Genomic DNA, 27,228 nt, shown 5'->3' with positions numbered 1-27,228 from the left:
TTTGCCATTGTCTTGGACATTCATAGTTAAAATAAAAACTCCCTGAACACCTTGTTCGAAGGCTTCATAAATTCACAATGATATTGACTAATATGTCCCAAAAGCTTAGTGCTCTACATCAACAGAGGTTCTGTGCCTACTTTTGGGCCCATAAATTCAGCTGACTATTTGCCTACTGACTGGCCCCAGAGCTACTATTTTTCCTCATTATTGGGAATTTTGTAAGCATACAAGTTAGATTTTTTAAGGTTAGCTCCAGTTACCTCATGCTTGTTTTCCACTGGAACACTAAAGAAAATATAACCAACACTTAAATGTTGAGAGAATACGTATGAATATGAAATCTTGTGGTTTAAATGGATAAAAGGAGCAAGAGTAACTTTTCCTTAAGTTCGAGGACAACATATAGAAGCACACTAAATTAATGCAATTCTGATAAAAAGGTTCAGAACTTACTCAATACCTACTTAATCAACTTCAACAGCTTCAGAGAAAACAAGAGCTACGAATGACTCTGCAGAACTCTAATAAAAGTACAGAAATATGTAAGGTATTATTACAAATTTAAGAAATAACCTGTCTTTATGCTCAGATTCACAAAACTAAAGAAATTCTGAGAACAAATAAAACAGAAAACAAAGGAAGTTAAAGAACAGGTCAACTTCTCCAAAATTAAGCCTTCAGAATATCCTAACCAAAGCTCTTGATGATATTTTGGCCTACCAGACAACTGTTTGGAATTCACAATATTTAGAGAAAAACAGTGATATTTGTATCTTTGATTTTTTATGAGGTATAGGCAGCCATAAACCACTCAGATTTGTACTTTAGTCTTAAAAAGCCAAGGGAGTTTTGAGGTGGAGGTGGTTTTTTTTTGTTTTCTGGTCAGGATTGGGGGGGCTGGGGGGGAGGATGACTAAGGTGGGTTTTTTACACTAATAGGACTGTCCTGCGGAAAAGTATTCGTAAGTTTAACAATTCTGCATTCTTTTAAATAGCTGCCAATTTAATCATGCAGGTTTGGTTTTTATTTCTGAATGCTAAAATCTCCTTTAAGGAAAGGAAGAAATGCTAATGAACCTACAGTGACAGAAAACATGAAGAAAGAGGACAGCCTCCAGCATGTAAAAACCAGAGCACCCTTTCCTGCTGAAAATGGCATTCTGGAAAATTATTTTTAAAAATGGAAGGAAAGTTAAGGTAAAACTGTTTGTCAGAATGAAAGTGAAATCACAGAGATATTACTTTGGACAAAAGCACCCTAGCTCCTAGTATCAACATCACTAAGTTGGAAGAAAACTTTGTTTAAAGAAGATCATGGAAACCACAACACAGATGATCACTAATTAATCCTCCCTCCTTTTTACATCCTTTGCAAATAGTATGCATTAGCATGCTTCAGGACCAGCCTACTAGACAGACTTAAAGCCAAGTTACTAGAAATACATTAAATAGAACTTTATTTAAAACAGCACCCAATATCCTAAAGATTGAAGTGATCACCTTGCAGAAGTCAAATAAACCTACTTTTCTCAAAATGGCTCCGCAAGAAAAAAAAAAAAACCAAAACAACCAAAACTCAAAAACTAACTCATCATTAAAGCTCCAAATGAGAGGAAGAAAGGTCCTGCTGCAATACTGAAGTACTTCTTATGCAAAACTATCAACTCACCTCTCTGATTTCCTAATGGACATAGCTGAACTTCTGAAGAGACTACAGAACCTGGATGCCTTCAGTTTTACTGAATGTCAGTACATTGTCCTACATATTGCCTTCATTTGGAACTTCGTATGATCTTCCATAATACAATATTCCAACTTTTAACTGTTTGTCTATATACAAATGTTGATAAATATCTATAAAGATATACAAAGAAACACAACCGCTTGTTTGTTCTTGACATAACTCCTTGCTAGACAAGTCATCATCTCTGCTCACCTCTGGTAGTACTTCACTGGACTGAAAAACAGAAGGCAAATTCAGAAGTTGTTTTTACTGTCTAAAAGAGATTTCTAAAAATGAATTACCACAGTACCCGCACAGTATTTTTAGAAACACTGTGACGTTTCAGTTCTATAGGAACCTGAATGGCTTCTCCCAAGCATCATTTCCATTTTTTGCACTCTCCTTTGTGCAAAAATACCTTATGCCTTCTAGCGCTCACTACTGTTGGCAAAACATTGAAAAGCAACAGCAGTCTTTCAGCCACATGCACAGCAGTGAGAATCACAATGAACTTCATCAGCAAGTCTCACCACCTCGAAAGTTGGGGAACAAGGGCTTGGCATTTAGGGGAATATGGCACGGAACACTAGTGATGTACCCACCTTACTTCAAAACACTAACAAAAGGAGAAGTCTGTAAGAATCCATGCTAAAGCAGCTCACCAAGTCTACTGCTTTTCATCACTCAAGTTACTTTTGTCCAACGCAGTAAAAGGACACAGAAAAAAACAATCACTATCCAAAACCACTTTTATAAGAAAACAAGTCAGACAAAACAAACCTTCAAAGGTTTCCCCAAAGCAAAGATCTAAAAAGACTATGGACAGTACCTACTATCTTTGGTTTATGTAACAACACAAGCCAACTTTCCACCTCAGTTTCTGCAGCACTTCAGCTCAACTTGCATTCCAGACATGCAAGCTCTACCCCCTCCCATTCTGTAAGTGCTCCAAACCCCTCCAATTTTTTCACTGCAGCTTATCTAGGATAATTCACCATCGCATGTCCCCCCCAACTTACCTTCCCCCTTTTACCCCAGCAAAAAAACTGTCACAACATATTTTTTTTGTTGATAACTACCTGATTAGGGAGTTCTAACTGCCATTTTGTTCTTAACTTCCTAGAAAATGAGAAACTCTTTTTTAAAGTAACTTCAGAGTGCTAATATTCACTACAATTCATATACAGTGCAGTTATTTTCATTACATGCCACAGATTCTCAGTTTTAAAGTTTTGCCCAAGAACAGAAAAGATTAGGTGATTTCAATATGTCAATAAGTATGTTAAGAAAAAGGAAGCAAAAAAGGGCAGAGTACTCACTTCAGTGTGGGAGAGAACTGCGAGAAGCCAGCTGCAGAACTGCCACTTCCCACTCCCTGTGACAGCACACACAATCAAGACTTTCTCACAGAAGATACACTCATAGCCATGGTATTAAAACAAGAAACCCAGAACTTCTGTGTGAAGAAAAAAAGTTATTTATATTGGAATTTTGCAGGCAGAGCCTGTTCTCTGTTGAAAATATTGTTTCTAATACTGAGCCGACTTAGTAGTAACAACAAAAATACAGCTGTTGGAAAAAAATACTCCCCTTCTCTGCCCTCCCTACCCATTATCACAGGGGAGAACATAGAATCCAGTGTCTTTGGTGAAGGCTCCTAAGAACATTCATAAAAACACACAATATTCTTATATGCATAAATACAATAACCTACGTAAGTATAAACGTAATGATAAATACAATAAACTACAACCACTGTTTTGGTTGTTGGGAGCCTGATTTTAGGATACAAATTCTATAAACCTCCAAACTCTTCTGACTGAAGAAGATAAATCCAGAAAACTAAATTAACATAAGAGACAGTTCCTGAAACTCTACAGTCACAAAACTGTTGTATATGCCCACATCTGAAGATGAAGAAAGGTATCAGCAACAAACATTATGAACATTAAGGGCTTTCCAAAAGTAACCATCAAAAATTATATCACATAGTGCTCCCAGGAGAGCTGAGCAGAAGCAGAAGCAAACAGCAGAAATATACAGAGGACAATCACTCCAGAAGATAAAAACTGAAGCTAAAATAGAATAAAAAAACCTTTTAGCCAGAACACTCACTGAAGAGCACCAAAACAAAAAAATACCCCAACCAAACCAATGAAAACCCTAAACCATAACCACCACCCATTGACTGCAGCCAGGCAGGTAACACACACTAGCCACTTCCTACCAGCAGCAGCAAGGAGCAGCTTCAGAGCTGCCACACTTTATGGGCAGATATTAGGATCAGTTTTTCAAAAGCAGCCACCTGACCTCCTTTTGTATGCCTTTTTTGGAAAGCCCACCCCTCACCCTACCAAAGAGCCACACTGGGAAAGTAGATGGGATAAAGCACAACTCAATGCTATCAATCTACCAAATTATTATTCTGTGAAAAGGCAAGCAGAAGGGACTCATTATTACATTTCAATGATTACAGCTGCTAAGGAATTCCTTGTCTTTCACTCAAACTAAAAATGGATGCATCAGCTAAAGCCTGTAAATAAAGGTAAATTACAGAAGAGATACTTTGCTGTGGACAATATTTTTACAAGTGGGTGTTAACAGCTGGTCCAGAGAACAGGGAAGGTACAATGATCTCAATTCACGTCTTCAGCTATAATTGGACCTATCAATAAGGTACCTGCAATTCCTCCCATCCTGTTTCCCAAAATGCACCCTCTCTCCTGCTCTACTACTTTGTAAAGATGAAGATTATCAAGCAGTCATTTATGGCAAGCAAAAAATACAATCATTCAAATACTCACAAAATAATGTCCTTTTATGAAAAAAAAAAAAAAAGGTCCAATTAAGTATAAGTATCTAACTTGTAGTGTTCAGCATACTGAAAAGTTACAACACACTAACAATAGGCCTGAAATATTCTCAAACCCAGCAATGTGACCTTTATTCTGATTTGAGCATGAACTTTGCATAAACTGGATTAAGTTTCAAGAAATACTGAATTACTAAATAGCCCATCATCCTTAAACCAGTTAACTATTTGTAAGACAAAGCATTCAATATCAATCAATAAACATCAGCTAGAGAATTCCATTTCCAGTATCTGAATTAAGTATGAACCATCAGTTCCCATACCAAGCCCATTACAATTACTTCTACTGGAGTGAGACTTCTCTGTATTCCCAAGTTTGCTCAAAAGTATTGTATCAGTTACTATTTAGTGTAACCAAAACATGCATACACACTGTTAAGCCACTGTCTTCCCCCATTTAACCTCACTGGCAATGTAAGGACACGGCTGCAACACTTTGTCAGCCTAACAGCTGCTGTGTGCAGTTAAACAGTGACAGAAAGGCAGCACAACTACATATTTTTAAAAATTGTTTTATTTCTTAATTATTATTTTATATGTAATTATGTTATAATAAATTTCATTATGAAATTTTAAAAAGCTTGCTCTCCTTCTCCTCTACCACTACAGGTAAATCCCATGGCTGACTATCATGCTTTTTCAAATTTTGAAAACAACACACATTAGAAGTTTATGCAAAGTCATTACATGCTCTTTCTTGATGGAGAACTGTGATTTGAGCATCAAATTACATCCCACAGGATTACTGCACTGTAGAGGTGCACGGTATTTCCATCTGGTTTTACATGGCCATTTCTCATCCTTGTGCTTAAAGAGCTTTTCTACAAATCTGTGAACAATGTGGGCATGCCTTCTACCATCACTGCTTGCATGAAAGGTTCCTATTAATTGATCTAAGGGACACAATGTATACAGGCATTAACATTTATGTGAGCTTTTTGTTTGGGGTCTTCTGATTTTTTTTGTTAATCAGGCATAAAAAGGATATTTTTTCATGATACTACAAACTTATGAAACCCTTTAACTCAGTCTGACAGTAACTTTATGTACATCAGCCAGAATGATCAACAACCACAATTTCCACAGGTAACGTAAGCTCATTATGCACTACAAATAGGAAGTTTGCATCTACATTGGAAAAAAAAATTATGCAGCAAATAAAAATGTTAATTATCAAAATCAGCTTACAGATTTGGGTTACAGGCAGAGTGCTCAATAAGACCAATGAATATATTTTCAGAGAAAACAGACGTGTTTTGGTTTTTTTCACTAGGAATTCCTTTATGCTCTGAAGTAGGGTGGACATTACTTTCATCTGAACAAACCCAGTTTTGGAGATTATACCAAGTTTACTCAGTCTCAAAATCAATTTAAGTGAGTACAACATTGTTTAATTTTATTGTCATTTCCCAGTCTCTGGATATATAATACATAGTGCTCTGCAATCCAGAGCACAACGGAAACAAACTGAATGTGGCTTGTAGTAACTAATATTAGAGCAATGTTTCTTACTAAAAGAACAGAGGGAACAAAACAAGTACCTTAAGGCAGGCCTCTGACAGTCACATCACTTGAACTTTGCTGAAGATAAAAAGTTGCTTGAAAACGTAAAAATATGAGGACAGTGTTACTGACACAGTGAATCAGCAGCTGTTCAAAAATCTTTAATTCAAACCAACTTCAGGCGAAGCTGCAGAGCAAGTCACATAACTATTCTGTATTTTCTCCAGTTTTAAGTTCTCAGATCTTTTGCAAAGTGGTTGGAAGTCTGAAAGTGTTTGAAACTAATAACTGCGTGTGAGCATGTGTATGTTTTATTACTATTGAGAATTTTACTCCTTTTTCAGTTCAATTTCCGTCATAAGTGACCTGAAAAGGCTTGAATTTAAAAAGTATACATAGTAGTAGGCTGTTCTAATACTTGCAAGTGTAAGCACAAACTATTGCTCAAGAAATTCCACTAACAACCCTTGACTCCAGTGTCCATATGAAATTCAGTTATTTTAATGTCTAAGGCATTGCCATTCTTGTTTAATATCCTGTTTATTCAGCTGCTGATACTTCAATCAATCTTTTCTGTACTAAATAACCTCAAAAAGATGCTCTAAGTGGTCAGTGCTTTTTTCTCCTACTAGCTAGGCCACATGTTGAGATTTCGACTCCCTTTTTGCCTTCACTTAAGAACTTTCATACTTTCCTAGACATATTCCTCCTAGTGCTACTAAGTATAAATCAGACACTAGACTTCATGAAACTTCTGAAAAAAAAAAAAAAACAAACAAAACAGTACACCCTTGGTTGTTTGGTTGGTTTTGGGGGCTTTTTTACAGTGATATTTGCCCAGGACTTTTTTAAATTAAAAAGACCAAAAATCATACAGACTGAGCAAAAGAAAACAAAAAAAGTATAAAAAGAAAGTCAAGTCTCTTTGCTGACATTACAGGTTTTTTCCTCTACAAGATTCCTGTTCCTTGGGTAGGTCTTTTCAGTAAAAAAGAAATCTGTTGCAATGAATACTAGACACCAGAAGAAACTATTCTAAGAAGATACCCTGAAGATTATTCATTTCAATTCTCACTGTAATTCTTGTATAACTCTGCACCATATCCCTCTGCAGTTGCATTAGACAGGTTTGCAACATCAGCTCTGACTCTAAGTCAGTGTAACAGGACTGCCACACTGTGCTGCTCTTTCATGCACTCTACTTAAACTCCTCTCCAATAAGAAAATTGCTGCATTTTCTCTGCACCTAAGTGACCCACTAAAAGATGCCCCAGATTTACTTTGCATTGTCTAATTGGTCCATTTATTCTGTCCTCAAACCGCCAACCTTGCACAAGTCAGGTAGTAAAGAATCCTATACAGAAGAATCACATTAAGTTACCAAAATTCTGAAGCACTTCACCCTCCACTGTGAAGAATCTTCTCTTTAAAATTTGTTTCCTAATTTGAATCAAAAAATTATGTTGCAACTTGTATTTAAAAAAATGTCAGTAAGAGATAACAGTCCATAGCTGAATTCCACAAATGCTTATCAGCCTCTTATGAGTCTTTGTCCCAGGTGTTAATTCATTACTCTATACAACATGAAATTACTTCTTACTCTAAAATCTGGTGCACATTTATTCCTCATATGCGTTTGAAAGGGAAGTTCCACGACACAGTCTTCATAATTAAATTATGTGCTAGAAAGGGGGGCAGGAATCAGAATATCAGTGCAAATGAGGTTGTGCCTAAAGGGCTAGAGCGGTACAGCACTGATGGAAACCTGTTTTGATATATCATACTTGTTTTCCATTACCACTGTGACTTGTCAGTTTACAGACCACAACAGAACTATTTCCAATAGGCTGAAGATTACACACAAGCCATAAGAAAAAAAAACTTTCCACATTTCACGCAAGTTACATTTGTCAAGATGATGCTCATCACTGCAACCTGGTAACACAAACTTTGTGAGAGAAACCGCCAGATCCTGAAGCTGCTGGCAGCCCGAACACAGGACTTTGATACCAGAACTGGTAACTTTTACCTGCTGTTGTAAACCACTTCTGCGCCGGGAGCTCTACTACCGCTCCCGGAGGGCACACGGGCCAGCGCCGCGGCGTGCCGGGGACTCGCCAGCCCTTGGTACCGACACCGGGCGTTTCAGAGCTCCTCCGCTGCACGCCAAGCAGGAAAGGAACGAAGGGGAGGGGGAGGAGCGCACGCTCCCCCTGTCCCAGGACGGCAGCACAACCTTTCCCGGACTGGCCACCAGCACGGGGAGGCAGTGTGGGAGGGACCCGCACCCGGGAGACGCGCGGCGGGGCGCGGGCGGCCCTGCGGGACCCGCCGGGGCGGGCGGCGGTAGGGCACGGACGCCTGCGGGGCCCCCAGGGTGACCCCGGCCACCCTCGAGCGACAGCATCGTCCCGCTCGGCCGCCCCCGCCTGCGGGGCATTACCTGGCTTCCCCGGCCGCACTGCCGCCGGCCCGGCCCCGGGCGGCGCGCCCCGGCCTCAGGCCCCGAGCGGCGGCCCCGGGTTGCCCAGCTTCTCCGTGCTTGGCAATGGCGGCGGCCCCGCTCCCCCTCCCCGCTCCGCGCTCACTGGCTGCGCCGCTTCATGTGACCGAACAAAACCCTCCTCGACACAGCCCTTTGTGTCCCGCCCGGCCGGGGCACCGGGAACGCCGCTCGCCGGCTTGGGGAGGTGGCGAGGGACGCTGGTGGGCACAGAGAGAGGCGACGAGGCGGGCTGGAGAGGGAAAGGCCGGGGAGGGCAGTGCCCGCTGCGCCTGCCCGATTTCCGCCACGCCGCCGCTGCCGCCGCCCCGGCCCGGCCACTTACCGCGGGGCGGGCGGCTGCGGCCGAGCCGCGGTGCCGCACCAGATCGGAGGCGGCCGCCATGTTCCCGATGCGGCAGGATGGGGCAGAGCCGCCCGCTCCGCCACCCGCCGCTAGGGCGGTCGGCCCGGCCCGGCCCGGGTTGGACTGGGTGGGCTCCGCTCGGCCCCGGCCCGCGCCCCCGGCCCGCGCGGCCCCGCACCTCCCGCTCTTCTCCCCCCCACTTCGCGGCCGGGCGGGGGCGGCGGGGGCGCGATACAAAAAAATAAATCGTAACGGGAAACTCACGGGCTCGCCGGGCTGTGCGTCACGCCGGGGTTACGTCCTGCGCGCGCCGTCGTGACGTCATCGCGCAAACCTCCCGACCGCCCCACCGCTCCGCGCGCGGCTACTTGCATACACACACACGCGCGCGCACGCGCCCCGCGATGGGCGGAGAACGCACGCGCACGGCATCACCTCCCTTCCCCCGCAGGGAGAGCGCGCGCCCGTACCGGCCCCGCGGGCGAGGCTCGCCCGGGGCAGCTCCCCAAAGGCGCCGGGCGCACAACGCCGGCTGCCAGCGCGGCCGCTGCCCGCCCTGCGGCCTCTCCTCACCTCCCCCCAGGCCTGGGAAACCAGGTCAGGTGCGGCAGGATCTGCGCCGGGGCGCTCCCGAGCCGGCGGGGAGGCAGAGGCAGCCTCAGGCCGCTGCGAACGGGCCCAGGGGGCGCGGGGAACCTGAGCGCAGCGGGCACGGCCCGGGGGGCGGGAAGCCACGAGGTGACAAAAAGTTCGGTGCCATTCTTCCCTGAGATTAATGCTGCTGAGGCAAACCCCGGCTCAGAGAGGGAATTCTCCCGGAGTCAGGGGAGAATGGTAAGTGCGTAGAGACTGCTTAGGTGAGTTAATTTTTTCCCTTCAGACTTGCTGGGCCCGGAGAATTTCACACTAGAGTGAGAAGCTGATAAAGGCAACGTTAGAGGTGTGAGCGGTGGTCAGAGAGCTCAGGGAGACAACAGATGTCAGGAGACAGGAAGAGGAATAACAGGGCACATACAATTCAAAAGGGGGGAACAGGTAGAGCCAAGCACTGTCAGTCATTTCAGCCTGTATTCCCAGAAAAGTACTGAAGCAAATAATCACACATCTTTTAAGTACATGGTAACTAATGAAGTGATAAATTAGAGCCAACATAGATTTGTCAAAAAAATCACATCAAGCCAAACTCATCCGAAGCTGTGACAGGATAACAGGCCTTGGATGTGAGTAGTGCTCGATCTGTTACACCTTGACTTAAGTAAGGTTTTTGACACCATCTCAAAACTCTTAACTGAGCAAGCAAAAAACATAACATAAGGAAATGACTGCAGTGGTGCAAAATTACATCAGCAACGTTTCACTGTGACAAATAGCAGGACAGAGCAAATGTAGTTCCCTGGAGATGGGTATGTCCTGAGTTTGATACCAAGTCTAATTATATGAGTGACAGAATACAGTTTACATGGATTGGATTTGCCAACAATGCCAAACTGGCAGAGCTGGAAGCATGTTGCAGCACAAGAAAAGAATTCAAAATCTTCCTGAAAAAGTGGTTGCAGAAATATGATGCAATTGAATAAATACAAGTGCCAACTTCAACATTTAAGCAGGAAAATAACAATTGCACAATTGCAAGACTGGGAACAGATGAATAAACACCAGGTTTACAGAAAAGGGGCTGGGGATCAGAGTAAATCTCAAACTGAACATGCATCAACAGTGTCACACTGTTGTGAAAAAAGCTGCAGTACAGAGAGATGCGTAAACAGAACTGTTGTATCTAGGACATAGGAAGAATTCCTCATGTCTAACACTGGTGAAGCCTCATCTGTATGTTTAGATTTGGCCTCTGCATTTCAAGAAAAATTTCTTTCAAAAACTTCCAGTAGAAGACAGTACGGGGGGGAAGGGGGGATGGATGGACAGAGAATTTCACCATTTTAAAAGATGTGACCCTAATTGAAAATAGGAATGTGTGAGATTTTTTAGTCTAGAAAATAAAAGATCATGGGCAGAAAAATCCATTGTTCACTAAGTCCACTGCAGGCAGGGCTAAACTTAACAATTTTAAACGGTACTGAAAGAAATTTCAGTTAGACATTAGGAACAGCTCTATTACAATATGGATAAATAAAATTGGCATATATTCTCTACAGGATCCTGGAAATGTTATTAGTATGTTTTTTAAGATTAAGTTAAATATCCATAAGAAAAATATAGAAGCATTTGACTGCTGTGAAGTAATGGAGGCACACTAGGTAATAATTGTTTTCAGCATAATTTTCTGTAGCTGCAGTTACTATCCAGATATCTGTTCTGATCCTATTTTTTTTCTGATAAAAGTGAATCCCAGAGGCACTGAAACATTTAATGTGTTGTTGTGATCTTATGCACAGGTGTAGATATCCCCTTTGGGAGTATTTGTCATGTCACAATCAGTATAGATGTGTGGCAACATATGTCACATGCTCAGCTAATTTGCTAATTTATAAACTTTATATACCACTATAAATTCCACATTTAAAAATAATGTATGTGTTAGTGCTCATGTAACCATCGTCTATCACAGCTTTTGCTTTTCTTTGCTTTTTCTCCATGGTACCAGAGCCTAATTTTCCCCAAAATCCATTTAATGTGGGGGTTTCTCTGGAGCTTGCCAGTTGGGATAAGGCAGTGTGAGCGGTTTATGTTGTGGGACTGAGACCCACCAAACTCAACTCATTAGAGATGACTAAAAGGCCATTAAATAGGCCAATTTTCAATCTCCACTGAGTTAGACTGAATTCAAACTGATAGCCCACAGGCAAAAGGCTATGAATTTCATTAACAGTACCCCAAAGCATTCAGTCCCCTAATGAGTGCTAATATTATTCTTCTGAGAATTAAGCTTGTTTTCTGAAAGTATACATTTATAAAATCGAGCTCTAATTATTTTGGAGCTTGTAAGGACAGTTTTTTCACTGCTATTAAACACAAGAAACATTATCATCTTGTGCAATCCAGAGATTTCTTCTAAGATTCTTACATCATATGTGCTCCATGCTAACCAAAATACAAACAATAAAAATTTGAAAAAGCAAATATTAATACTACCCCTATTCTTCTGGCTGAAAATCATGTATTTTATTGCACGCAATCACTTTAAGGTCATCACACTTACTTAAATAAAATTTGTCCCATAGAAGGTAAGATTTAAGGAACAGCAATTCTTGCTTCAATTCTGCAGTTAGTAACTGAAAGAAAACACCGAATTCCATAAAAGTATTAACTTATAGAATAAGATGCAGTGTTTTATTATATTTCACATCAATTTGTGAACAAGTAAAATGCTTAGCATAAGAAAACCTGAACTTCAGTTGTAATGCTGCCAAATCCCACAATTTATTAATAGTTTACAGATACCTAGCAATTTTTTAATCTCTCAACTTAATACCTGAACTAAAAGGTCCAATTGCATTAGCACTAGTGGACTCTTAAAAATGCTTATGATTCATATAATCTGTGGATCAAAAGCAAAATCCACATTTGGTGTGAATGAATAGAGCACATAAATGCAGTATTTCATTAAAATGGCAGTGTGGTAAAAGATTATGTCCAGTGGTGTCAAAAGTCTTTTTTGATTTCTAATTCCACTTCTGTTGCCATTTATAATATGTGAAAAGTAGTAGATGATTTTAAAGGTTGCATGATGGATTAAGAAGACTTGAGAAATAGACACAAAATAACACAAAATTGAGATTGCATGTCTACATGAAGTAGAAACTTTAGGATCAGTGAGGCATTCTAATGTCAGTAAAAGAACATGTATGGCCAGTAAAGAACCACACAATAGGATTCTTGAAAATCAAGCCAGATATTGCACAGCTGGCTTTTTGTTTGCAGGAATTCTGGCTGCGTCCTGTATTTTTTTTTTTTTTATGCAGACAAGGCCTAATAATGGTAAAAACAGCACTTGAAAACCTCTTGAGAGAATGATGCTACCTAGCTCCTCCTGGTCTTCAGCATGGCTATAAAAAGCTTAAACCAAGGCAGGTTCTTTAAAGTTAGCAGCAAAGTGTGATTAACTGGAACCAATTTAGAAACTGTTTCTTCATATAAACGTTTTTGTAGCTGAAGCTGCCAAGGGAGAGCTGGAACAGGTCTAAGCTGAAGCATTTTGAATGAAAGAAGACTGCAAATGCCTCCTTGTAATACATAGCAAAATCCCAAATGCCTGGAGGGAAAACTTTTTAATGATAATTTCTTACATTTATGTAGTACCTTTTAATTCCCTAGGACCCCAAGCACTTCATTAACTCTATGCAAAAAGCTTCACCATGGAAATAGCACCACTATATGCATCATTCTTTGAAAATTTCATATTCAGTTGACACATATTCTGCTTATCCTGTGTACAGCAAACAAAACAACAACAGGTAAAATATTAAGCTCTATACTTCTGAGTTCTAGAACAATTTAAGGCTCTATGGTTTACAAAATGCTCTCATGTAATGGATACATTTAGTTTAGCCCATTAATTTTTCTTCTCCGTTTACTATTTCCATCTCATCTTTATACCATAGCCCTTGGTAGAAAATTTTGTCTTCCATAACATTTTCAAAATTGAAATGATTCTTGATGTCTGAATTTTCAGACAAAAATGGTCTCTATAGGGAAAAGTAGCAGCTTTCATTAAATTCACTACCATAAACTGAAAAAGTAGAGTTTTTGAGTACCTAAGATATAATGTTGGGATTTTTTAAGGTGAGATGGTTGTACTAATAAAATCCCTTACCTTTATGTATTAAGTTTGTCTTGTCTTTGCCCTTAGACCCTTGTAACTACAAAAATACACAGAAGAATGATGTGAAAGATATCTGTTTTTCATTGTTCAGCTTGCCACAGAGTTTTTCTTTTCACCCTAGAGAGATGTTTCTGGTTTCTTGGCCTTTCTTACAATGACATAATGCTGATTTCACGAATATCCATGAATTTAGGAACTCAATGTACTGGTTGTTTCAACAAACAGTAATCAACATTATTTCAATTGAAATATTAGAAGAACTAATAAAAGAATTAACTGGAGCAGTTTGATTTATCTCAACATTGCAAAAACTGAAAGGGGGAAAGTGACTTTTCCTAATATTTTTTTTTTGCGGTTTGAGCTGTTGATTCCTGTTTTGCTGGCTTGCTTGTTTCACAGGCTCTTTTGAAATACAGTTGTCAATGTTAATTAAAGAGGACTGTCTTGTCTATTTTTCAGACAGAAAAAAAAAGTATTTTATTTATAAATTTAGTCTCTGCTATAAATCAAGATATTCTATGCATCTTTGTCAATAGGAATTAAACTTTTAGAATTGTCAGTAAATTATGAGAGCAGTAAGAGCATACAGGTAAAATTAAAACCATTAGCCATTAAACCTACATCTCTCTTAACAGTGATCCCAAGATAAGGTTACTCCTGAAATAAAATATTTTGCAACAGAAGGGTGTTAGACAGCATGCCTAGGGAAATATTACTGCTTGGCTGTGGATCGCCTTTAGAACTGTCCTAGTGTTGTAAGTGTTTGAAATCTCCCAGCTAGGAGAAGATTGCCCAGATTACATAATAAAGACAACTGCCACTCTGTTTTCTCACTGCTCAGCTTCTGTCCATAGGCAATGGTAGGAAAATTTCCATGTCTGTTGCTTAGACCTGCTCCCCTTGCAATTACAGGGTAAGGCCTGTGCTTGCAGTTACAAAACAGCTTTTGTCAGGAGGACAGCAGTTCGTTCCCAGCTTCCCACAGTTGTCTCCTGTTCTCAGTCTCACCACTATGGAGTGTTCCTGTCATCTGCCACTGGTCAGAGGGAAGCAGCTGCTGGGGCAGCACTGCCTGCCTGGCACACCAGGCTCCATTCTTAACTGTTCCACAGGTACCACCACAGGAAACACTATCAATTACAAATCCTGGATTAGTTATCAATAGTATTTAATTAACCTTGGTCCTTATGCTAATTTTATTTCATCTGGTGTTATTCTAATTCATCCTCCATTAAAAAGACAACAGCTAAGCCTACATCTGTGTTCCCTTCAGGAGGATCTTCCATCTCTCTTCTCATGTCTGAGTTACTGAGCTCAAGTCTCGCAGAATTCAAAGATCACAAGAAAGCAGATTAGTGTAGAAAAATACCACCATATATTATAACACTGACCTTCTTAAAAACAATGTATTGCTTTGGAGAGTTGCCATTTGCATCACACACAGGAAGCATTAATATATGAAAATATGCCATGAGCAATGAAACCATAACAAGTTTCTTCCTGAATCTGTTGATTAATGATAATTTAGTGTGAGGGGAAGAAAGCAGTGGCAGTAAACTGGCCTTCAATAGATGATGGAAAAGGACCTAAATCTAATAGGTATAAATTGTCATAGCTCTGCTTAACTGATGATTCAGTTCACATTATAGTGCCAAAATGATACACAGGGAGAAGACAGAAATAACAATTTCAAGATCCTTGTTTCAGGTGTTATACTGGTAGCCTTAACACCCCCTTGCAGAGGTCACAGTACAAATGAATCGTGCTCCTACCACTATGGGCCACATGCTGGACCTTTGCCATGACTGCACTATGCTGGCAAAGTGTTAGTGACGAGAGGGAAACTGCACTAGATCTGAGAGTGTCATGTTCTGTCTCCTTCAAGGCGTGTCACCCCATTCCTACATCCACCTCTGTGACTACCATCAGGGTCACACCCATGTCTGCAGCATATTGCAGACCAGAGCAATATCAATGTGGAGAATTAGTGACAAGGATCCTTTCAGGCACACTCCAGCTCCAAAGTTGTGACTTCTCTATGTCCAGTGAGGGACAAGGTGGCACAACAGGAAGTCACCTCCCTCAGACAAAGACCATTTCAACACACCCAAAAAGGAAAAGGCTTTGCTAGTCAACCCCCACCACTCCTGTACTTCAAAGTCATCTGGCCAGATGGAAGCCAGGACAAAGATCCAAGTGAAGACATCTTCACCAAAAGCCTTTGCCTTTAGAAGCAAGTTCCATATGTTTTAGCTACACTTGAAAAATGAACAGCGTCTCTCAGTTGTCAAAATCATTGCCAGGCATGATTTCAAACCACCTTCTTTTCCCTGCAGTTTCCTACTCCTCTGCCTGGTAGGCAATTACTACATCAGCAATTCTGATGTCTCTCACTGTTGCATGGACATACACCTTCTTGTCCTTATGCTTGACACAAACAATTACAAAAACCTTTATAATCATTTGTTTGTAAAGTGCCAGAGATTTGTGTACGGGAAAATACAACAATCGTACTGAAAGAAGAAGTAAAGAAAGCAAAAAAACCATTTTACTACTATTAATGTGGAACTACTGGGGATCTTATTTTGTGTTTAGGTAAGATCACAGCAGCAGAAAGTCTGTTTGATATGCCATACCTTCTGTTTGTTTCTTAATTGTAAGGAGTTTGGTTTTGATCAAGACAATTAATTATGAATATACCTGAGTTTTCTAACATCAGAGATAAACCTTAAAAAAGAACTACAAAAGCTTTTTTAGACTATATTGTAGTGTATGGATAAGTATATATCTTCAGGGCATAAAAACAGACATCTTTGTAATTGAATCCTGAAATGGAGGGGGGAAAAAACTACATAAAACTGTGGTAGTTCTACACAGTCTTACACTTAATATGCAATTGTGAAAAATTATATTAAATTTTGTGGCTGTACAGAATCAGTGTATGGTGTGGTATGTTAACAAAAAAGGAAGGACCAAGTTACAGCCTAGGGTTATTATAATGACAGCATTGTTACCCAGTAACTTTTTCGTTTCCAACCTCCCTGCCAATCCCTTTTTGTGCCAAAGGAAGAAGAGCATCTCTTAGCTCCTCAGTTTGACCACATCCATTACCACTCATCTGCCAAAAAGTATCTTCAGTGCAATGATCAAAAGCTGTATTAAAATTTTTGCTTCTTTCTTGTTCATCCAGTATTTCCATATCACATCCCACTTAAACTCTCAGGTGAATTATTTTGAACAGCAGTTCATTTGCCATTATCTCATTCAGGAAATACTGTCAGGTTTGGGATTTGCAGGCAGATCTTGTATTATACCACTACTGTTTTTAGTGTGAAGCTCATATGAACCTAAAAAGTCTCATTATAAGCTTACTGAAATAACTGTAAAGACTTTAATAACCTTTCAACCAGGCTCTAAGAAAAAATATTCTAACACTAATTTTCCTACTAACAAAAATCTACATATTTAAAATAACTGTAAAATAGTTATTTCAATATCCTGGAATGCATGCTGAGTAGAGGCTTCTCAGACAAAAGAAAGAGTGAAGAAACTTTGAAGAACAGTCATGTTCAGTTTTAAAATTTGTCCCAGATTCACAGCCCTTGGCTCTGGGTTCCAACAAAGTGTGTGGAAATGGACTCAGATAAAGCTTTGGAAGTGTATTTTTAGTTTGATCGTGCAGATAATTCATAGAGTAAAAATGGGGTATCTGTAAAAGCAGAAATAGTCAGCAGAGCAGTATAATTTTGGAAATTTTAGCAGAAGAAGCTGTATCTAAACACTCAGGAAGCACTCAGATCTGTCTACTAGTGTGTCAAATGTGTCTCTCTAATTCCATCCTAAGCATATTAGAACTTCTTCTTAAGTTATGTGTGAATTGTCATTCAAATATACCTCTGGCTTTTACTTACCACATTTATATTCTACTCTAAAACAGCACAGAAGTTTTTACTTACTCTGCACAAAAGAGAATCCTGATTTTGAATTTTAACAGGAGCCAGATAATGGCGGTTTAATATTTCATGCAGATGTCTTAATCAGCAAGTCATTTAACCCAATCAATGTAAGAGAGTACTTTTAAAAGTATCCCATTTACAAATAAGCAATAACCATGTTTTGTCACATTTTATCAATTATGCTTTCCAAAAGAGGAGGGCGTCATCTCATTTGTGATAGTTTTAGGAAGCACAGCTCTCCACAGTGACTGTTAAAATGGCACATGCTGGGGAAAACAGTGCTTATTAGGATTAATTTAAGACAATGGGTACTCACTAAGCCTGAATTGTGTATGATCACTTCCACCATTAATGCATTACAGTTTATCTCATCCTTTAAAAAGAAATAATTATATATTGAGAACTCCTTTTTTTTCCCTGACAGAGCTGACAGAATTTAAATCTCAGGCCCAAAGGAGGAGAGCAGTGGCTCGAGGCATGCAGCCCTCCTGTGCTGCAGCAGAACAGTGCAGAGGGCAGTTCAGGCCAGCAAGGGCTACAAGGACCAGTGACAGCCCATCCTTTCAGGAGTTTCAAGGAGTAGGTTGTGGAAAATTAATGATGCCTGACTGTCAAAGCTTGTGTTGATCAAACAGCTCTGCAGCCTGCTGAGACCAAGAGAGGCTGAAAACGCCCTCTGAGAGCACATACTGCTTTTGCTGCATAGGACCCAGAAACAGGAGATCACAGTGCTTCACAGTAGTTCAGGGAGCTGATACCAGGTGTTAACAAGAGGCCCGGGCTGGAAATGAGGGTGAACACTGAGGACAGGGAGCCACCATTTCTAACCCCAGGCATACGTGAACTTTGGCCTCTTTATACCTCCTGTGCTGAAAAGGGTCATTATAAAGTACAGCCTGGAGCAACGGCAAGTGGGGGAGCTCCTGAATGCAGAGATGTTGGGAATCAAGGTAGGAAAATCATGACAGGTGCATAGGGACTGTCCCTACCTGCTGTGGTAGGTCTCCAGATCTCTTAGGTACCTCTGTCCCATAGCAGCAGCAGGACACCATGTGAGGCCTTTCCAGAAATCATGTGACATCAGTACACACATACCACATACAACCCACAACCTACACACCCCACCTTTATGTACAAAGCCTCATCCATCACCAGCCTTCTGATCCTGCTGCAGCAGCCTGTTGATCTCTTCCCTGGGATGGTCAGCACCTCTGTGGTCCCACAGTCCATTCTGGGATGACCCACTCAGGCCTTCACTTCAGAAACAAAATCTGTAGCACTCTCTCCTTTTGCTTTGCAAACAATATAGAGCTACCTTCTGGGAAGGAAGGTAGCTGATCCTCTGGGTTAAGAGATGCAGAAAAGGCTTGGCTCGTAGCTGTGGCTTCCCAAATGTGGAAGACTGTGAGAAGGCCAAAGTGTATGCAGATGGCAGCTCAGGGCCAGGTGGAGGGGGCTGGACTGGGGGTGATGAAGAGCACATCACTGTTAACCAGAGGGCTGCATGGCCAGCTGGTGCTGAACAGGTGTGGGCAGGTGTGGCACACAGGTGCAGAGCTGTAGTCTAAAGATTTAGCCACATGGCTCTGTTGGACAGGTATGGGGGTGCTTCTGGGAAAGGCACTGAGTACTAAAGATGGTTGAGATTCTGTGTATGTGGGGAGGGAACTGAGAAGGTTTCCAAGCAATTTCCCTGTAGCATCCTATCTGGAGCACTCCCAGGGTGTCCCAGAGGGCACATGATGCTCAGGCAATAGAGCCTTAATGGTGGCACAGGAGCACTTCTACTGGACAGAAGGACAAAACTAGTTAGCCTCCCCACATCTGGCAGTTCTTTTGTTTTGAGCAGGATGAGGATATTTTACTTGCAGGGAGGGGAGGATGACTGAACAAGTCCCACTTCCCAGCAGGAGCAGGAAAATTAAATAGCTTGGGAAGTACTCCACTGGCAATGTCACATGAGTGATTCCCTGTGCACCTAAAAGGAAAAATAACCTAATATAAAATGTAGTATGTATCAATCTCAAATTGCAATGCCTCCTAACCATGGGATCTCAAAAAGACCCCACAAGCTCAAGCCTTGAGTTTCATTTAATTTCGAAATTACAATTTTTTTTTTTCCTACACTGGGCTGGGTTTGAAAAGAGACTATAGAAAAAGAAACTACAATGGAAGAGCTTGTAGAAGAACCCAAAATTTCTCCTTATTTTATATGTTACTTCAATGGGACTTTAAGTGTAAGAAGACTGGCCTGGTCCAGATTTGATCATTCTCTTCCAAAGCCTGGGAAACTTGCAGGAGTACCTGTGCTTCACATTCTGCTTCATGGGAATATTATTTTGATTTTTATTTTACTAGTATTTAAAAGCATTCACTAGAAGTTCCTGCAGCTGTTTGGCCACATAATTACAGACAGACTCTAATTCTTCATGCATGGCACTCAGCAGGGTGTAATCAGAAAAAAGGCCCCAAACCTGTTCCTGCATTCTAATAAGTGTGTGTGTCACTTTGTAGGAGATCAGAATCCTGTCCAAATTCTGCAAAGTCTAACAGAACAACAGTTGCCAAATGACAAAACCTATCAGAAGACACAGAGTAAAAAGGCACATCTTTGTTTCTGATCTTCACAGCGCCAGTACTGGCAAGAGAAATGTCAAGGTTTCCAAAATAAAGCCAGTTAACCACTGTAACTGCTATTAAATATAAACAAAGACATAAAAGTAGAATCGTTGGAAGCCAGTATATAAATGTTTGAAACAGTAGCTATGTATACAATTACTGCTTTGTTAACATGATCTACTCCCGGAGCTGTGCAGCTCCACTGCCTGTGCTGGGAACACAGGCACAGATCTCTGGGGCCTGTACCAGGAATTCCAAGAGCAAAACATATGTGCAGCCACACTGGAGTGGAGAACAGAGACTGCAGAGAGGTGCAGCTTCTTCCCCTTTACTGTCAGGCAGGACACATTGCACAAGGAAGCAGCATGAGTACCTTCACTGTCCTTCTCCCCAGTAACTCCCCTCATTGTAGTGAAGGCCAGCAAGCTAAATTCATGACAGCAGCTAGTTGTTTTAAAGGCTCTGCCACTGTGGCAGTAAGAAAACATGTACTAGCAGCCTAAGCCAGGTAAAATTACTTGGAAGATAACAAAAAAGTGAGAACTTAATGGGTATTAATTACTATGTTAAAAATACAGCCGATTTTCTTGCATTGACACAGCTGTTCAATAAACAGTGCACTGTTCAGCACTGATCACCCATAAGATATGGTAAATAAAGATGGCATTTTCCTAAGTAAGAATTATAGTCTTGTCTGTACACAAAACCTGTATCCATTCAATTTAATAAGTAAAGAAATGGATGCAGTACCATCAACATGCAGACAAAATGCAGAGGGTAAAATGGCATTGTATGGGTCTGTTCAATACTTCAAACTTCAGCAACCTCATTTTCTGCAGATACAATGCCAGCATTTTTCATCCGAACACAACCTACAATGATCCAGATTCTGGATGTGAGGAACAAGACTCTGATCCACTGGAGTCTAAGCTGGTGTTTTGGGGAACAGCTAAAAGAATCCAAACATAACTGTTTGTGCAGAATTGCACTGAACTGCTCTCCAAGACATGGCCATTATTGGACTATTCCTGGCGCTTCAGTATTACAAAAGACATACACTAAAATAATTATTGATGTCATTAAACTGCTGTGGTGTTGAACACATACTGCACTCAAACGTATTGAACCTTGGCAATTTATTATTTCAGGTTTTATGACAATGCCTCTGTGGTAATATTTCTGCAAATTCTGTAAGTCAGATATAGGAAGGAGAAGTCTGCACACTATAAAGTACCACAGAACTGAAGAGTTGTCAAAACAAAATGAGCTATAAAAACAATAATATTCAGGCAACTTCACTCTCATTAAACACCTAATGATGCCACAGGCATATTAGTGGGGAAATGCTCATGAGGCTCATGAAGAATTAGGAGAAAAAAAAACCAAAAAAAAACCTCCTTCTCCTAAAACCGCTTGCCAAGCTGTTTGTACATTCTGCTGCAGGCAGTTTCTTGAAAAAGATGGAGACATGAATGGAGACAGGCAGTGACTATTAGATGCTGATGATGGTGAGGGCAAGCAGAACTGATGCTAGAGATTAAGGGCTACATTTTGCTTTCAGTTGTCTTGCCTGTCTCAACATTTCATAGTATTTAAATGAATCTGTTACATAAGGCATTTCTCCTGTCTACGCCGCTCAGCAGCCATATTCTCCTTTCTGGTATGGATTGTCTTGGGAAACTTGCCAAGCTGTGACAGAGCAGTGCATAAAAGGAAATCATGCTCATAAGCTGGGGGTGGGGAGAGCTGCAGGTGAACAGCTCAGTGCAGCAATATGTATACACTCTGCTGTCTCACAGACTGAGGGTTTAAAGGAAAGGGGAGCCACAGTGCTGCTTTCAAAAAGTGCATAGGGCTGCTAAAGACCCCAATCAATCCCATTCATTTGCTCCAGGGACAGTGTGAGCACAGTGGAACAGAACTGCTCAACACTGCACTGGCTGCTGCTTTGGCAGGTTGGAAGAACAAGTAAGAACTTTCTCTTAAGATGCCAGAAAAGTCGGATCCAGTTTTGGAGCCCATTCCTGACAGATACTGAACACCTCCTTTACACTAAGGGAGTATCTAGACCTTTTAGTTAAAGACAGAGGGAAACACAGGTGGACCCTGCCTCTTGTAGGAGTAAGTTACCACCTCCCTGCCAGGACCTGCCTGCAAGGTTTGACATTTCCTATAGAATTCGGGGAATGCACTCATTGTTGTTAACATTAATTATTTCATTTATTAATAGTCAAGCTTTCAGGTAGCTGTTGGCTTTTCATCTCTATATCTCAAAATACTTTATAAAGGAGATCATTATCAACAAAAGAATACAGACATCTTCATTTGGGCTTTGGCATGTAAAGAGTGTCACAGTTCATGTGTAAAGTAGATTTGCCAGCTCAGCTTTACTCTGGCCACCTGAAACTCCAAATCTTAAATGATTGGGGGCGGGTGGAGGGATTCTTAGCTGAAGTTCAGTAACACAAACATCTACAGGAGATAAGGCAACTCTACACAATGTTGTGCCTGGCTGGAAGATGTGGAGATCAAGGAGACTCTCAGCTTGAAGTCTACAACACTGCAGCAACCTCCATGCATCTCCAGATCAGACCGAGATTCATTACTACAAGATACTGTTGTGGATTACTGATCACTTTTAACTGCTCCATCCCTGAAGAAGATTTACTGTCCTTTCACCATCTTCACTTGCTAGAGCAAAAGACAGGTAAAGAAATGTGCTTGAGCTGATAAATTTTTTGACAGTTTTGTACTGCACACAGACTAGGGTTTTTTATCTTAATGACCTGCAGCTGAAACAGATGTTTTGCTTTAGTGTTTTAAAGCACTTCACAAAACTTAACACTAATTTATTCCTTCACAGTGCAGGGGAAAAAAAAGTTTGATATCGTTACTCACATAACAGAACAATGTGAAAAATGGCAACAGATGTGTCTAATTTAAGCATGAATAAGAAGGAAGTGAAAAAAAAAGACAATGATGTACCAGTGATTAAGAGAAAAATGATGGCTTGGTTAAGTCAAGACAATTTCTTATGGATCTCTAGTGAGTCCCGAAAGATCTTCCTAACAACTTGGTCCCTGATTCAGCAAGCACATGGAAGTGCTTAACTCCAGCTGTGGAGGTTATCCCACATGCTTCATTTATAATACTTTTAAAAGCTGTATAGCCAAATGAATGCTTTACAGTTAGGAGTTGAGGGATCAATGGCATTGTTCCTGTAGACAGTAAGGCACTTACTGTTTACACAAACTACAGACATCAAAATTTGAGTATCAGAATAGAAATAAAGTCAAACTGAAAATACATTGTTCCTGAAACATGAATAAGTGCTTTGATTTCTGCAACGCAGACAGAGCATTGCAAGATCCATAAACCGCAGCCAGGGACCCGCTGAGAGCTCCAGCTTTCCCCCCAAGGGGTGCAGCTCCTGGCAGCAGGGATCTGATCTGCTCTGGCAACTGCCTCTCATCAGAGACTGTCCCTGCAGAAAGAAAGGTCCAACTTCAGCTGCCTTTCCCTTTAAAAATCTTTTGTAAACCTTCAGAGACATGAGTTTCACTGAGGGATATGCAACCCTTTAACAATCCACCACTGAGAAAAAAATTACTTGCAGGGATGCACTGAACCTGGGCAAGGAGTGTATATAAGAGTGTCCTACTATTTCTGCGTCTGGTGGGATTTGGGTGCAGACAACCCATCTTTCGTTGTTGGTACTAATTTTGTCTTAAGCCTGCCTTGGAAGGTGAAGGGTCCAAGGCAGACCATCAGGCTTAGACAAGATTGTTCCCTCCCTCCTTCCTTCCAGAGTAAAACCCAGGCCAAGAGATGTATCCTTGTCCCAGAGGCACTGCCATGACTTCCAGTGGCCTCCAAGGTGCACTAGGGCTCTCACCACCATCAAAGGCAGGACAACCCCACCTGTGGTTACAGCCAGGAGTGAGGTGCAGAGATTTTTTCCACCACAGGAGATCCTCCTGGTATTTCCATTTCATCAAATGCCTGCTCAAGACAGTTTTCACCCCAGAGAAAATGATCCTCTCTCCAGCCTAATTGAATTATTTTTGGTCCATCTGCAACTGCATGTCCTTCCCCAACTGGAAGAAGTGTAGCTACTCCTGATGTTCCCAACAAGGAAGAAAGGCAAAAGAAATGTTCAGATTCCCCATGGATTACAGCAATGTTAAAATAATTAAATTGTTTCATTTCTAGACTGTACCAATTTATTAGGAACCATTGGGTAGAAACACAGAGCAGTATAAAATTCCTTTTACAAAGGAATTCTTAGAAGGAAAAATTGAAAACTTCAAATACTCTTGTTTGACTTTTAAGGACAACATTTCAGGTCTAGGAAACTGTCACTTTCCACTCAGCATTTTTAATATGAAAATAATCTTTCTGAATATGTCACTGATTTCAGCACAGCTGCCAAGAGAGATTTGGCCCTGTATGCAGTCCACAGACTGTGCATGCAGAATTAATACTCTCGTTAACATTACTATATGCAAATGCTCCCAGGATGCAAAGAGAGATTTGTATTACAGATTAATATTTTATGGGAGTTTTGTGTGTACATGATAAATGAATAAATGGAGGGACACAAGGGGACATGAAGAACATGTGCATGATGTGTGAGAACTGCATTAATTCTTAAATGTTTGCAATGGCCACAAGATGGTTAAGGAACAAAAAGATTTATTATTGCAATTACACAGGCGGAGAGAATAAGGGAAGAAAAATGAGAGATCAAGGGAGTAGTTTCATGTTACAGTTTCTCCAGCTGCAGAGCTGGCTTGAGAGGTTCTCCAGACCCTCTCGCCCCCATTCTTTCCACCCTATGTGCCTTCCCCTGGCTACAGATCACCATGCCTTTAATTCTGCCAATTCAACCATTTGCATGATCAAACTTTAAACCAGCTCTTAATTACAACATGGAATCACACCCTTAGTTTACTTGGTCTCTCCTTCTTTTCCATATTGAGGGCCAATACCATATAGAATCTCAGCACTAACATAGTGCTGTGGATATGAAAAAATAGGCATGTCAGGGAGACTGAGATCTCAGAATCTGTGGGTCAAAAAGGAGAGTTATGTGGAAAAACTGTCACTGATTTCCTGCTCTTCTGGCTTCTGAGTCACCCCTTCCCTATCTTTCCAGTTACCCTTATTCCACTGAAGTTTTATTGCTACTCTGGAATGACACGAAGCTCCCTCACACTTTAACTATAAGAGATGTAATATTGTATTTGTCCAAAAACCTACAGGAGTAAAAGAAGATCCCTGAGGGGATATTATTAACTGCCTGCTACTTACCGTTGATGGTTATTCTCTGAGACAACTCTCCTGTTTAATCTTTATGCTCTCGACAATAACCCTTTTCTCTTTTTGATCAAGTGTTTAATTTTCTTGAAAGATTTTCTCTGACTTTAGTTATTATTGAAGGGGATTTTAATTTTACCCCAACTCTTTAATGGCTAAATCTTGCATATCCACTATTTCAAATAGGGGTATTTCAGTTACTCTAAGTAAACAGTTCAAGGATTTGGTCTTGATAGGTAGCTGGAAAATTTCAAATCAAAACAAAATTGAAATTGCAGTTTCTTTTCCACTTCAGAATAGAGTTTTTAGTCTCCCTGAATGACCTGTCAGTGTATTGGAATAAGAAATGGATACAGCTAGACTGCTACAGAGCATACTCACATGTCAGCACAGTTTCATCAGCATGAGTGGCAGCCCTGTATGGGAAATCAGTTAGCTGGTTATTTCATCTGCAGCTGATCAAAGATAAACAAGATTAAAAAGACAAACAAAAGAAAGCAGTGATGTAGAATGTGTTCTTATTTTCCTAGCCTCCACAGGCAATATCATTGCTAAATTTACTCTAATTGTTTATAGTAGAACTTTAAAGCAAAAAATAAGAGAAAAATAAAGAAAAAAACAAAGGAGGTTCAGAAGAAAGCAAAGCCCACAAACCCTTGAAACATTCTTGCTCTCCCTTCTCACAAGCATTCTCAATCCTTCCCCATTGTCACTGCATTCCACAGCACAGTTTAAGTCCAGATCATTGGTAAATATCTAATAATATACCAGTTACATTTAGAACAGCCCATTGAGCATGGAAAGGTTGCACTGTAGGACTGAGAAATCATTCTGGGAGGCTGGTTTTGTTTTGTTATACTGGGCACTCCTATTTCCAATGACCTTGTTGGCTGTGGTAATTACAGTTTACAACATTCTCCTGTTCCTGGAGACAATAAATTATTAGAGGGCCCATGATTTTGTCTGTCTTCCCAATATTGGTTCACTGTCTTCTCTTGTCTGATCTGAATGTCTGGGAATGGAAACACAGAGCCTCAGTCTGCTCCCTCCCATGCAGCCACTCTCCTTCCCTGTTTTCCAGGTTTAAAATGGGAACTTGGTACATCTTTCTTAGAGCCTGAAGCAAGACAGTCATTCACTTATCTTCCTTGCCCCTTTTCCACAATAACCCACCCTCACTACTAAACTCCCTCCCAGCACGGACTTGTTCACAGGCTGCAATTAGAGAGCTGCATAGGACACAGCTGCTCAATGACCAGGAATTCAGGTGAGGAAATGACTTGTGTGAAAGTAAGCAGGGCCAAATGCTAGTTAGCAAACAGTAGAATATACAGATTTAAATCCATACATCTGAGCCTTAGGTATCCCAGTCTGTACAAACAATGTTGAAATACTTCCCTATTTCTCAAGAAAGTTACTAGGGTTAATAAATGAATGCTCACATAACACCATACTGTCAGAAAAGTATTTTTCCTAAATCAACATGTTTTCAAATATTTCAATTAATGCCAGAAATTAATTTTAAAAACATGTACAACACAGACTATGAATGGTGACTAATAATCTCAAAACAATCCCTTAAGATTATTCTAATATTGCAATTC

General features: G+C 40.7%; 1 protein-coding gene across 6 annotated transcripts in view; it reads right to left on the bottom strand.

The window, feature by feature from the left end:
- Positions 1 to 9,255, bottom strand: part of ZNF644 (zinc finger protein 644) — a 50,163-nt gene extending 40,908 nt beyond the window's left edge. For 5 of the 6 annotated variants that reach the window (XM_082287114.1, XM_082287116.1, XM_082287117.1 and 2 more), the window contains exon 1: positions 9,215 to 9,255. The gene's annotated coding sequence lies outside the window, so the exon portion shown is untranslated. Of the gene's footprint in view, positions 1 to 8,929; positions 9,028 to 9,214 lie in introns of those variants that run through there. The other variant, XM_082287115.1, reaches the window with a different exon arrangement.
- Between the last annotated feature and the right edge of the window lie 17,973 nt (positions 9,256 to 27,228).

The sequence above is a fragment of the Coloeus monedula genome, assembly GCF_965178545.1.
Source record: "Coloeus monedula genome assembly, chromosome: 9".
Taxonomy (NCBI): domain Eukaryota; kingdom Metazoa; phylum Chordata; class Aves; order Passeriformes; family Corvidae; genus Coloeus; species Coloeus monedula.
The sequence above is the reverse complement of the archived record's forward strand: the minus strand, read 5'-3'. Positions and strand labels throughout refer to the sequence as shown.